Raw genomic sequence first — 15,086 nt, forward strand, 5'->3', positions numbered from 1 at the left:
GAAAGAACAGGGTCTGGGCCCAAATGCAGCTTAGAAAACTCTTTTAAATGAGGGACTACATTTGTAGCATGGACACACATTTTTAAGACGTGTTTTTGTTTTAAAACTGATTTTAAGTCATTGAAACACAAACACCAGAGCTGTATGTGCCGTCTCTTGTTCTGTGTGAGAGGAGTGTGCATTGTTTGTTTGCTAATTTATTGGCTTTGAACGATTTCATAAACACACACATACGTGAATGTGATTGTCTTGACTGTCATGTGTGTTACATGCAGTTTGAAGCTGAATGGAGGATGACAGATAGACGCAGTGGAGAGAAGAGTTTACATCAACTTAAATATTCATCTGTATCTCACATTAAACCATGGACCGTCTTTTAAATGTGTTAGGTGTGTAAAAATACTTCAACTGACAATAAAGATCATTCAGACGTTATACTGCACTGAGCACTATTGACATTTTTATGGTCTCTGAATAAATGTTTTTAAATGTTTTTTTATTGCTTTTTGATTTGGTTCATGAAAATATTTTTATGAAAACTGACACAAATGTAATTGTGACTCACCAGAGACAGTAAGATTGAATCTGTATGTGGCCAATCTTCTCCCTCTGATGGTCACTTGATAAAGTCCAGAGTCTGTGTTTCTGGTGTTTGTGATGATCAGATCCAGTCTGATGATCCAGCTTCAGTCTGTCTCTGAATCTCACATCAAGAACATCACATGTGGAGAATCTTCCAGTGTCTTTATCAATTTCAGCTATACGAGTCTCTGAGTGTCCACATGTCCAGAATACCTCATCATTTGTCTGTAGTTCAGTGTTAGTCTGTAGAGAGACTGAATCTCCCTCCATCACAGACACTGACTTCACTTCATCTGAATCAGAAACACACCTGAAGAACAAACACAACCAGAAGCAAACTGTGTCAAACATCTTGAGCGGTTTGAGTCCACAGATATGAAGAGACAAACTGGATCAGTAATGAGAGATGAGACAGATGAGCTGATGTGAGGCTGCTCTGTAGTAAAGTGAAGTCAAACTCTCCTGTCAGCTAAATAACCCTCGATTTATTCAGCATTGATGCACAAGATCATCAGCTCTTCTGAGCTTCCTGGAGATCAATGCTGTCATTTTCAACAGAAATAAGCTGAGCCAAATATAGATGTTAAAAATGTGTTAAAGCAGTGTTTGATCCTGAGATCCTGAGAGTCTTTGACTCTGGTTTCTCCTGTAACTGTCTTCAGTCGGTTTGTTCTTCGTGTCTGATCAAATAGTTTCTCCTCTCAGACTGATTTCACAGATTCTCCAACTGCTTTATGGATCCAGAACAGATCACTTGTTGTAACTGTAACCATGTTTTCATATGGCATTTTGTGTGGAGTGGAAGTAAAAATGTTTAGTTCATATAAGCAGAAGAAAAAAATAAGACTTTAAACTACTAAAAGATACACTGACCACATTCATCTAATAATATACATGCTGATGTCGAAGCTGTTTGTCAAACCACATTAGATATAAATATATCCCAACACAAAAGGTTCTTTGATCATGATAGATTTAGTGAATTACATGCATTTATCAGTGTTATACGACCTGATTCAGCGTGTGATGGACACACACACAAAGATGACACACTCTAGACTTAATCATCAGTAGGGGTCTCAACATTTCATCAGCTGTTATTAAGGACATAGCACTATCTGATCACTTCTGTATTTTCTTTGATATATTGATCTCTGCTAGCACTGAATCTAGATCTGTCTCTGTCAGAAGGAGATGCATTAACGAGAACACAAGTGAACTATTTATGGAGGCTATATCTTTAACACCAAGCATTTCTGCAGACTCTGTTGATATTCTCCTTGATTCCTTCAACTCAAAAGTTAAGAATGTTATTGATGATATTGCTCCAATAATAGTCAGTAAGAAAACAAACAGACAGAAATCAGTTTGGAGAAGATCAACAGCAGTTCAGACGATGAAAAGACAATGCAGAAAAGAAGAAACTTGAAATTCACGATAGCATCTATAAAGACAGTGTTGGACTCGTGTGTGCAGAAGTGAAAATACCTGCATTCACCAGAGGACACAGCTGGATGCAGAAGATGTGGAGGAAACACGGCAGATAGATCACCTCAGGGTTCATGTGAAGAGGGTTATATACACCTGTATGTATGTGCATTCATATACATATACAGAAATGTACCTTAAATAAACTACTTTTATTTTGGATGCTAGTAATGGTTTTCACAGCCTTACATTAAATGATGTCTATGCATGAACAGCATTATCATTGTTATGCATATTGCATACCACCTGTTACAACAATAAATGGCAAAATTGATCAATTCTGTATCTCATTATTTGTGCATCACATTGAGGTAAATGTGTACAGTTTACAGTAAGGTATATAAAACCAGTAAAGGGGCAGTGTAACACATAAAAGGTAATTAGATAAACAACTATCAAGACCACAGCTAAGACAATAAGTTAAATATTAAATAGAAAAACACTTATTTAATTTATACATTTAGTGCACTTGTAGTGCTAATACAACAGGAGTAACTTGTAACAACAGTGTAACCTTCAACTATCAAGAACATAGATAATGCAATAAGTGAAGAAAAAAAAACTTTAAAGACAATTATTAAAACTAATTACAGAAAATCTGAAGATCCTGCACTCATCCATATTCGTAAATTGCAGGTGGGCCTCGAGAGATTTCACGTTTTTTAATTGCTCAGATGTGTAACATTACACTGACGCTACAAACAAGGTAAGAAAATACATCGATGAAGATTACGAGCGTTAGCTCATTAAGATCATCAGACCACCCTTCACTGTAAAACCTGACAAGTGACTTAACTCAAACCGTTTGAGTCAACAGATATCATTAAAAACCTGACAGATTAGAAACTGCATCTCAGTATGACACAGCAGTTGCTCTGCATCTGACCACAAAGCACTCCAGTGGGTGGAGAAAACTAAAACACCTCCACCCTGGTCAAAAAGACACAGCAGCACCTTTACTTCTTACGGAGCCTTAAACTGCTCAATGGATCACTGACACCCAGTTAACTTCCATCGAGAACATTTATCAGAAGCGCTGTCTGGGCAGGGGAAGAAACATGATCAAGGATGCCTCTCATCTTCACTATGAACTCTTCATCTTCATCGCTCTCGCACTAGTAGACTCAGGAAGAGCTTCTTCCCCGAGACTGTGACACTTCTGAACTCCACAACACCAATCTAACCTGCTCCTGCTCTTTTACTGCACTCCTCACAGTACTTCTGTACAGAGCACAGTAAACTATTTCTATAAAAATATCATTGCACTACTGTTATTTTACTTTTAACAATACGTTTGCACACTCAATCCAACTGTATTTATTACCACAGCTCTCACGTTGCTGCTGTTCATAATGTGTATATAATCCTACACAATATATATAATATATATAATATAATCCCACAGTTACTTTGACAATGCAGTCTCTTCATTACCATAATAAAATACATAAACACTGCGCAGTTTAAATATATAGTAAAATCTGTGCCATTAAGTGTTATCACTGTACCAATGTTGGTTTCAGTTTCGTTTTGTTTTAAATTAATTTGTTTTGGCTTGTCGTCTGTATTACTATAGCTTCTTATATTCTTAATTCTTGTTCTTTTCTAAATACTGTTAATTAAAATTATCTGTTGTGGAGTGAGGGAACTAAAATAGCCTAGCTATGTAAACTGTAATCCGGTACTGATTCCAAATTACATGACAACAAATTATAGTTAATAACATAATCCATTACATTACACATTTTAGATAATCTAATCAGACTACTTTAGATTACTTTTGACCTAACTTGATTTAAATAGGATAATATTCTACCATATTGACATAAAAAATATAAAGAGTAATATATACATATATATATATAATTTCACAAAGCTTGTCAGAACATTCTGTTTTTGCTTCACATTGGGTTATTATTAAATCAAATTATGTGTATGATTATTATTATATAACTAAATGATATGAAATCATATACATTATATGTATATTAATTATATAACAAATTAAATAACTCTAATAACAGATTTAGGTTAAATAAAGATGTCAGTCTTAATTTTTTTCTTTTTAGGAAACAAATCAAAGAAAAAAAAACTAATTCTGTTTCTAATATTCTGTATGTTGCTCAAAAACAAAATATATATTTTGTCAAGTTTTTTTTTTTTTGTTTTTTTTTTGCCTATTCTTTTAAAAATAAAATAACAAAAAATATGAGTTCACATATCGTACCTAAACACGCATGGATATCCATATTCAGCTATGATTCGCGATCCCCAAACTGACTCAAATGATTCGCGAACCCGCTTTGAACTCCCGAAACGACTCAAATGATTCACGAAACCGCTCCGAACTCCCGAACTGATTCAAATGATTCGCGAACTCGCTCCGAACTCCCGAACTGACTCAAATGATTCGCGATCCCGCTACGAACTCCCGAACTGATTCAAATGATTCGCGATCCCGCTACGAACTCCCGAACTGATTCAAATTATTCGCGATCCCCAAACTGACTCAAATGATTTACGATCTCCAAACTGACTCAAATGATTCGCGATCCCGCTTTGAACTCCCGAACTGACTCAAATGATCCACGAACTCGCTCCAAACTCCTGAACTGACTCATGATTCGAAATCATTTCAGAGCTGTAACAACAATACTGTGAAACCATGTTATGTTTGCTTAAGGTTATCATACCATCAAAATCTCATACCGGCCCATGACTTATAAATATATATATTCCATTTGTTGTTATTAACATGGAATGCATTAAAAAATACATCAAGGTTTCCCAAACTAGGGTTTGTGACTTTAATAAAAAGCTAATTCATTAAATCATAAAAAATGATACACTAAAATAAATAATTTTAAAACCAATCAAAATAAAATCTTACTAAAAAAGTTTAACATTTCATTTGTTTACCTGCATGTCATGTGGACATAACCAACATCAAAGAATCATGAACATGCAAATGTGATAATTATTAAAATATATTTTTTTAAATCTCAGGGGTACTTCAAGTAAATATATTTGGTGAAAGAGGATCAGATGACAAAAGTTTGTAAATTTGTGTGTTTTAATGTGTTTGAAAGACAAACGTCTTCCAAATACAAAGTAACACATGGTTAAATAATCAACAGAGTGATTATTTAAATAAAATCAATGTGTTCATCAGTAGTTGATGCAATGTTGAAACACTTCTTAAACCTGAAATGATTTTTATAAATCAATCTTCAAATGCTGTCACTGACAATGCAATGCTGCAATTTGGAAATAGTGGAATAACTATTAGGGATTTCACTGTTATCATATTTTTCTTTGTTTCACCAGTTTTCATATTATAGACAGACTGAGTGCATAAGTCTTTGGTGTTATTTTATATAATAAAAAGTCTAATAAATCAGCACATTACATGAGATTAAATAAACCATGTGTATGAGTCCACATTCTGTTGCTTTGTGTTTACTGGTGAAAGAGCAATACCTGAAACACAAAAGTACATTTCTCAAATAACAACAAACTTTACGATTATAATTTAGAGCAAAAATAATTCTGATCGGTTTAGCCATTATACAACCTGACTAAAATGCTCATACATTTCGTTTTCTTAAACTTGACTAAACAAAAACAGGACATGGTTGACTAAATATGATTACTAAAATGTACATTTGAGTAAAAATAAGACTGAATTAAAAAATGGCTGCCAAACGTAATACTGCTGTGTGGTTAATTAATAATAATCTTACTGCTAAAATGTCAAGTTTTCATTGACTAAAACTATACTAAAATGTTGAGACTTTCAGTCGACTAAAACTAAACAGGATAAGGTTGACTAAATATGATAAAAACTAACAAGGACATTTAACTGGTTCCTACATTACATTTCTCTACACTTCTAATCTCACACACTATTTAGGATTATAGTATGAACATTGAGACAAAGGGCATGTCTTTATAAATGGAGAACTGAATCATTGACTCAAATGATTCAAAATTCACAAACACGAATCCTTCAGTAACGAAACACTGCTGTGTGTTGCTCAGAGAAGCGTTTGGAAGCATTTTCATTAACCAAATGGAGCAAAAACAGTCAACTTTGACAATATATCAAATATTGAACTAACATGTATATGAACTACTCGTTTCAACGCTTTAAAATGTTAAATTTGGTCGTGTCATGTTGCTTAATTGGGCTGTTTGGGTTATGTTTCTTCTGTGTGCAGTTGTGTTCATTTGTTTTGATTTCTCCAGGAGAATCTCTCTCAGACAGACTGTGTGAACTTCAACTGTGATCTTGTTGTTACTGATCCGTTATAAATCACCGTTTACACAGAATGTAATAAAATCAGAAACATCATAGTAGGAGTGAACATGTGACCCGCCACTGATGAAATCCACATATACACACACAAACATTTTTGAGCCTCATTACTGAAGGATGAAGAATAAACACAACCTGTTAGTTCTTCAGTGTGTATGGTTCTGCAGGGTTCTAGATCTCTCATGTTCTCTCTGTTCTTCAGTAAACTCTGTCTCTGCAGATTTATCTTCTTCATGATGCTTTGATGCTCGTACTTGTAAGCTAATAAAAAAAGTCTTTTTTTATTATATTTATATTCTTTTATTATTATTAATCTTCTCTTTCATTAATATACAGACACACAAATATATAAGAAAAAAAATTAAAAGATGCCAAATATAAGCAATATAAGAATTTAAAAAGTGGAAGAATAAACACACTTAGAAATATCATTTTTTCCAATTTGCAAGGTACAAATAAAGCACCACTGAACTGAGTTGAACTGAATGTGTTTTAGTTTTGTGTTTTATATGAAACATGGTTTATCACAGACTAATGAATAAATGCTGTTGTGATAGTTTCATCTTGTAATGTCACAATAACTGATAACCGTGTTGTTTTCTGATCTTCACAGCAATAAAATGATCTTAATGTGTCAATGAACAGATCTGAAGTCATCAGTGTAATGAATGAGGTGAAAACAGGATCTATTATCGTGAAATAAAGAGGATTTTGATCAGCTGATAATATTGATGAGTCTCAGACTATAAACACTCATTAAACAAGACATTCAGGATCAGCAGCAGATCAGCTCACTTTATTCTGACTGTTTGCTGAGAGAAACACATCTTTATCAAACATTGTTTTTTTTCCTTATGAATCTGAACACATTTCTAATGTTATTTACCGCATTCATAACATCAGAGTATTCCCACATCTTACCGTTTTCCAGTGGTGGACAGTAACGGAGTAGCTTTACTTCGTTACTGTACTTAAGTACATTTTTCAAGTATCTGTACTTTACTGGAGTAGTTTTATTTCGAGTAACTTTTACTTTTACTTCACTACATTCCAAAGCATAAAATCGTACTTTTTACTTCACTACATTTCATAAAACATATCGTTACTCCCTATAATATATCACGTGCTCCGACACGCAGAAGCGGTGTCTGATTCATCATGAACGAACTGAGTCTTTTCAAAATATGCTTTTAAATCGGATCGCGAATCACACCAAATGATTCGTTTACGAATTAGAATGATCCAATTGCAGCTGTTCTGGAGTCGACCACTCACTGATTCAAATGAAACGTTTAGTGCGATTCTCCAGAAGTAAGAACCGGGAGATCTTGTGAGCGCGCGTGCGTCTGATGCTGCTAAAGTAAGTTATTAATGTCGAAATTTAGGATTAATTATTGTAACTGAAAATCATATTTAGGTCAAAATTGTCAGTTGTTTGGGAACTAAATCCGCTGTAAAGAGTGATCTGTTTAAGCCCACTGAAATGCTCGAGTGCAGACGATGCAGACACATCAATCAGCGTCTCTGTGTGTTTAGGTAAAAAAAAAAAAAAAAACACACACACATTAAACTAACACAGATTACATAAAATAACTCGTGCATGTTCAAATTCCCCGCTGCCGTAATATTAACAGTTTTATTAAAATGCTACCATGTCCTATGAGACGTCTGTTTTTATATTGTTTATCAACAGTAACGTTATACATATGTATATTGTTTGGATTAACTAGACGAGTAGACAGACATGAATGTTTATTCATAACCGTACTGAAAATAAGTAAATATTGTTAGCTGATGCTAACGGTCTACCTAACAAGCTTGCTGGTGCTAACTTGAGGAAATTTTTTATAAATAATGTCCAAATATTTTTATTCAACCACCTATATATATATATATATATATATATATATATATATATATATATATATATATATATATATATATATATATATATATAGGCTTTATAGATTACATCTAGGGACAAAAGAAAGGATGTGATGGTCAGAACATGGTAACTACAGTAATTATCAAAGAGGGGAAGAGATGCCCCCCGTTTGGCCAGGGGTGTTTTTACACAGACAAGTTTTGAGAAGGAAAAGATAATTATGAAAATATATATAAAAATTATATTTTCCTTAAAATGTTCTTCCTAACTTCAGGCCTTATTATCATGTCATATATAACTGTGATGTTCTGTAAAACAACAAACTTTAAAATATTTTGTTCTTACTGGTGAAAATCAGATGGTCATCTCTGTTTTCTCTCAGGTACATCACAGTGTGAGCTTCACAGTCAATATTACTCTCATCAGTGTAGTCCATATCAATAACAAAAATATATCTTGACTCCATATGGTGGTTATTTTGGAAAAAATCCCTGGGCCCGTATTCATAAAGAATCTTAATGCAAAAAGTAGCTCCTAGTGACAAAATTCTAAGAAAATTCTTAGAAATGTGGGCGTTTACTCTTAAAATTAAAGAAAAAATCCTAGTAAAGAAAAAAGCAATTCAGAAAGCATCTTAACCCTTAAAAGAGGTCTTAAGGTCGTTAATGGTTTGTGCTATATGCTCCCATGTCTGCTTCTTGTCCCTTGCTGTGACACCCGGCCCCGAATTTTCCTTTAAGAATGGCCTTGTGTTCATCCACTAACTGGGCTAACAGTAACACTGTTCCTCTGTCCAGTTTGGCTTTCTCGCCCTTCTTGGTTTTGATTCCATGTTTGATACATTAAAACCAACATTCAAACCGCCACTTTAATAGGACAGCAATCACTGTAATTAGAAAGAGTGGAACAATTTTTATCATTCTAGGCCAATCAAATACCTTATAGGAAATTACAAGCATGGTAAATAAAAAAAGGATTTATATACACACATATAATGTGTGTTTGTGTGAGAGAACGGTCAAAAAGGAAAAATTACGCATGTAAATTCAAAGTGAGAATTAGAATAGAGCCTATACTTAAAATCACTCTTTTTTTCCTTCTTGGACAACCAACCAATCACAGTCTTCAAAAGATTGTGTCATACATAGCAACGGGGTCAACCCCGCCTCCTCACTAAGATGAAAGTTTTTGTCTTTTCCTTACTCAGAGTTGCTCTCAGATCGGTCCCGAATTGCTTTTAAGCTAAGACTCCTACATAAAAGTTTTTAAGCTAAATTAAGAGTTTTCTGAGAGGATTCTTAGAATCTTTATGAATACGGGCCCAGGTATTTTGAGCAGTAGGATTATTTAAAAAAAAAAATATGCGCCTATTTAAAATTTCAAACATCTATCTTTCAGTACTTTTTTACTTAAGTACATAAAAAATTGAGTACTTTTGTACTTTCACTTGAGTAAAATAGAAAAAGGAGTACTTTTACTTTTACTGGAGTAATATTTTACTATACGTATCTGTACTTTTACTCAAGTACTTGATTTGTGTACTTCGTCCACCACTGCCGTTTTCTATGTAAAGAGTTTGCTCAAAACAAAAGGTGTAAAGAGGATTTTACAACTTCGTGGAAATAGTGAACTACTCACCTTAGAAAACAGCTGACGTCATTGGCTCAGCTCTACTTCTTCTTCTTCGGTGTTTATTTGCGGGTTGCAGCCAAACTGTTGAATTACCGCCACCAACTGGAATAAAGTATGGGTCAGGATTTTGCTTGTAGAAAAGCTTCTTCTTTTTTCATTTGATTGGTGGCTGACAACTAATGTTAAAGGTGCATTAATACCACTTACGAGACTAGACTGTGGAGCAGTGTATGATAAACGTGGACATTTAGAAATTAATCATATTCTTTCCATCAATCCTGTATTTTTTAGGTAAATCATGAGTTGTTTGACAACAAGTACTTCCTTCTTAAAGCTTCTGATCATTAATGTTTACAATGTCTGTCTTTATCATTGGAATCATTTCCCTTCTTTCCTCCTCATATTTCCTCCACTCCAATAACACACGTAACACTGACTCCTCACTGTTTTCACACAAACCTGTTGATGTTCGTCTGTTTTGAACAGTGTCTGATTCAGTCCAGCGTGTCCTCTTCTAAGAGAGAAAAAAAACTAATTTAACAGACTTTCTCCTGAATATTATAAATTATTATAAAAATACATTTTATACACCATCATTTTCGTTTCTATAACGTGTGAATCAGTGACGGCTGGAGCTAAAAAACACTTTTGTGGGTGCACAAACAAACTGAAAAATTAAAATGTTAGTATTGCAGGACTGTAAACAGCCATTTATCAGGTGATTATGTATCATTACTGCTAGATAAATATAACAGTTGAAAAAAGTAGTAGTGTTATTATCAGTATCAGTTTCACACACACACACACACACACACACATTCTAAACAAGATGGCGGCGCGTCCACACGCAGCGGCTTCTCTCTGTCCCGACAGAACGGTGTTTTCGTGTTTTATGTCTTGTGAGTCACAGAGTTTTTGTACGTCGTCATCGCGTCTACCTGTCTGTAAGCGCGCATACAGTCGCGAGTTTCTGCTCGATGTAGGCAGAACTGCATTTTTTTAGTTAAACTCCGCACACACGGAACAGCTGCGGGATCTAGGTCTGCTACGGGGGCCTTCACCATCACCGACCCTCGCTACTGCATCTCGCCCACAGCGGAGGCGCCACAAGCGGTGTGAGAGGGAGCAGAAGAGGGGGAAGCGCGGAGGTATCCGGGCTAGGCTAACGGCTAACCCACACAAGCCATCTATCCCCACCATCGTACTTGCAAACGTACGCTCGATGGACAATAAACTGGATTACATTCGATTACTACGCTCAACTCCGAGGACTGTAAAAGACTGTTGTGTTTTTGTGTTGACGGAAACATGGCTCAGCAACAGCGTTCCAGACGGCGCTATTCAGCTCGACCAGCTGATGTGCTATCGAGCGGACAGAGCTCTCGTCGCGGGAGGAAAAACCCACGGCGTCGGCCTTTGTGTTTACATCAATGACGCGTGGTGCCGCGATACGCTTGTGATCTGCAAACACTGCTCACCCCTGGTGGAGTTTATGATTGTTAAGTGCCGGCCGTTCTATCTGCCGAGGGAATATACTGCTATACTGCTCATTTTGGTGTACATTCCCCCATTCAACATCATCAGCAACAGGAACGACGCACTAAATGAACTGTACCAGCACATCAGTGAGCAGCAGACAGCACACCCCGATGCTTTTCTCATCATAGCTGGGGATTTCAACCATGCTGACCTAGAGAGTGTGTTTCCAAAAATAAAACAACACATTAACTTTCCAACACGAGGTAATAACATTTTGGACTTTGTTTACACCACACAGAGAGGAGCTTACAAAGCCCTCCCCCCCCCACCTCGGAGCCTCAGAACACATCACTGTTATGCTAATGCCTGCATACAGACCACTCATTAAAGTCGCCAAACCAGTTCACAAACAGATTAAAGTGTGGCCAGAAGGATCATCAGAGGTTCTTCAGGACTGCTTCAACACAACTGACTGGGACATGTTTAAACAGGCTGCCACATGCAATAACACCACTGACCTCCAGGAGTATTCAGAGACTGTTACTGCCTACATCAATAAGTGTATTGATGATGTAATGGTCACAAAAACCATCACTGTCCGGGCCAACCAGAAGCCGTAGATGACAGGGGAGGTCTACAGACTTCTGAAGACTTCAGAGCTGGAGATGAGGTGGGCCTGAGAACAGCTAGGGCCAACCTGTCCCGTGGCATCAGAGAGGCTAAGAGACAGCACTCTAGGAGGATAGCTCATCAATTCAGCGACAGCAGAGACACTAGGAACCTGTGGCAGGGGATACAGACCATTACAGACTACATGCCCCCACCACGGACCTGTGACAACAACATCTCTCTGCTGAACGAGCTGACACCTTCTTCGCTCGCTTTGAGCAACAAAACAGCACCACTGCACAGAAGACTCCACCTCCTCCCGGCAACCAGGTGATGACGCTGACCCCAGACAGCGTGAGGAGATCGTTCAGCAGGATCAATGCATGCAAAGCTCCGGGTCCTGACAACATCCCTGGGTGTGTACTGAGAGACTGTGCAGCAGAACTCACTGATGTCTTCACAGACATTTTCAACATATCACTGAGTCAGGATGTTTAAAACTACCACCATCATTCCAGTCCCAAAGAAGCCATCTCCATCCTGCTTCAATGACTACCGTCCTGTTGCACTTACCCCCATCCTCATGAAGTGTGTCTCTGAATGAACTCCTTTTGTGGAAGCGTTCTCAACACAACAGCGAGCAGAAACACGACAACTAAACTCTAAACATTCACAGCGTTTTATTATAATAGGGTTTACAGTGTATGGTAACAGTCACTTAAAAATATATATTTTATTGAACTAAAAAATATTAAGTTAATTTGACTTAAAAATTTCGATGTTTTTACAGTGCGTGTATGACAGTCCCAGTCATAGTCGTTTGTCCTGCTCGCTACCTGAAAAATAAAACTCATACTAATATGCTGATTTGCTGCTCAAGCATCAAAGTTCATTAAGTTCATTTGCTGACCATTTGACGGTTTCATTTAGATTCATTAATAAAACTAAATGGCCATTGCTTGGATTTAATTTCTATCCAAACGAAATCCTGAATGACACACTACACACTGAGCATACTGTACTCTAGATACTCACCTGTCAGGTGTATGAATATTATAAGATTATATTATCAACATCTGAGTCTGAGCTCTCCGTTGTGAGGAAAGCGGACAGTTGACTCATGAAGTGTTTGTCTGTTTAAGTCAAGCATTATCCAGAGAAGATCTTGACTTCACTGATGATTAGCTGTTGTTCTTACACCCTCACCAGAGAAAACATCTGGACTCAGACAACTAGACTCCAAGATCAACAAGCAGAAAACAGAGATGATAACACTGAACACCTCAAACCCCTCAGCAATTAGAGTACAGGAGCAGACCTCTGTAGAAATGAGGAGTTTGTAGACCTGGGCTTCATCATTAGACATGATGGAGGACAGACAATGACATCAAGAGACGCATTAGCAAGAGCAGAAACAGCTTTATAACACTGAACAATATGTGGAGGTCCAACACTAGAATGACTCTGTATCAGAGCTGTGTCTTTTCCACCTTACTTTACAGATCTGAATGTTAGAGAACGACAGAAGCACTTTACCTAACTATCAACTTTCCACATGATGAACCTCCAGAATCCTGCAGATCTTCTGCTCCAAAACATCTCTGACCAACAACTACTCATGCGGCGCAATTAGGAAAGTACAGCACCTTTAGAAATATATTAACTGAGAAACCTTAAAAAAAAACCTGCTGTACATATAATGGGAACATTTCTGTTATTATGCATTAGCTATTTATGCTTTATGTTTCATGTCTACAAGTTAGCCTGTATTTAAAACTGTTTAATAATACTTAAAACAGACAAGTAAACTTTTCACTTGTTTTTAACTGTATGTGGCATTTAATTTACATGAAAATATAAAAGTGTTAAAAAGAGTAAATGTGTTTGAGTATTTAGAGGAGAGTGAAAGACACAAATGCTGTTAACTTGTGAAAATGTTTAGTTGATTTGATGAAGGAGAGACTCCATCCACAGAACAAAGACTATATACTGGATATATGTACATTAACAACAGACACACAACTAAATATAAAGTCAAATAGAATAACAATGTGTATAAAACATGAGATAAGTTTCACACATTGTAGATTTACTTTATATCTTTTGACACTGTAACGATACACAAATCTCCATATTCATCGGGAAGAAGGAGGCGGGAACCGGCGCACAATCAAAAACATAAAATAAATACAAAACAGCGCGTCAGCCCCTCACGGCGACTGACGCGCACAAATAAAAGCCAAAACATAAAATATTGTCCAGGCCTGGTCCTCTCTCGTCCTTCACTATAGTCGCTCCAGTTTTATATCCTTCCATCTCCTACGTGGGACTCGATACTGGCGGTGGGGCGCAGGTGTAGCTCATCTCCAATCACTACACCTGGCCTCACTCCTCATTCCCACGCCTCTCGGCCCCGCCCCACTCGCCACAGACACATTTAAGAGCTGCACTTGACAATCACATTTAAACATCTGAATCTTTATGAATGAGTTTAATAGAAATATTATTAAACTGAAGAGCCAGACAGACTCTATTGAGCTTCTTCCTCCTCTGTTCCAGCTTTACATTAAACACAATGATCATCTGCTTGAATACTAAAGCAACATGAATCATTCAATATCATGTTTCTAACACACATGCTGCATTATTTGATTGTAAAGTCTGAGTCTCTTCACCTGTATGGATCACATTTACACATTTATCACACATTTATTTCTCCTCATAGACACAGTAGTGAAGCTCTTCTGTGGATCTTCAGCTGATGTTTACTGCTCCTCTAAAGATCACTTCACTTTATGAGATACTGCATTTAGCAGCTTCTGGTGATTGAACTCTTTCAGAGATTCTTGAAAATAAACCTTAATCAACACTGTAAGGTGGAAGAGAAGAGAGAGAGAAATATAATTTACAATTTTTAATTACAGTTTCTTTAGAGTTTAAAATGTTAGATTTACATAGATATTTCTAAAACTATATTTGTGTTTTGAATACATTTGAACATTTGTACATCTGTTTGTGTGACTCCTGTTGAGTCGATATAAAGAGAAACACACTAACGAGTGTACACCAAATATAATCAATGACAAGTAACAA

At 36.4% G+C, this 15,086-nt stretch overlaps 1 protein-coding gene and 2 long non-coding RNA genes across 3 annotated transcripts in view; 1 reads left to right on the plus strand and 2 right to left on the minus strand.

Annotated features, from left to right (window-relative positions):
• Positions 1-15,086, minus strand: part of LOC127987560 (uncharacterized) — a 1,055,570-nt gene that overhangs the window by 855,542 nt on the left and 184,942 nt on the right. The window lies entirely within an intron of this gene.
• The window catches only part of LOC127987632 (uncharacterized), a 264,322-nt gene that overhangs the window by 227,664 nt on the left and 21,572 nt on the right, over positions 1-15,086 (plus strand). The gene's annotated exons all lie outside the window — the stretch shown is intronic.
• On the minus strand, positions 461-9,959 carry LOC127987634 (uncharacterized). The gene is made up of 3 exons (XR_008161291.1): positions 9,912-9,959; positions 6,524-6,649; positions 461-892 (listed from the first exon to the last, which is right to left on the minus strand). It is a non-coding gene; the product is annotated as an uncharacterized LOC127987634 (long non-coding RNA).

This window comes from Carassius gibelio, chromosome B22 (assembly GCF_023724105.1).
Source record: "Carassius gibelio isolate Cgi1373 ecotype wild population from Czech Republic chromosome B22, carGib1.2-hapl.c, whole genome shotgun sequence".
NCBI lineage: Eukaryota > Metazoa > Chordata > Actinopteri > Cypriniformes > Cyprinidae > Carassius > Carassius gibelio.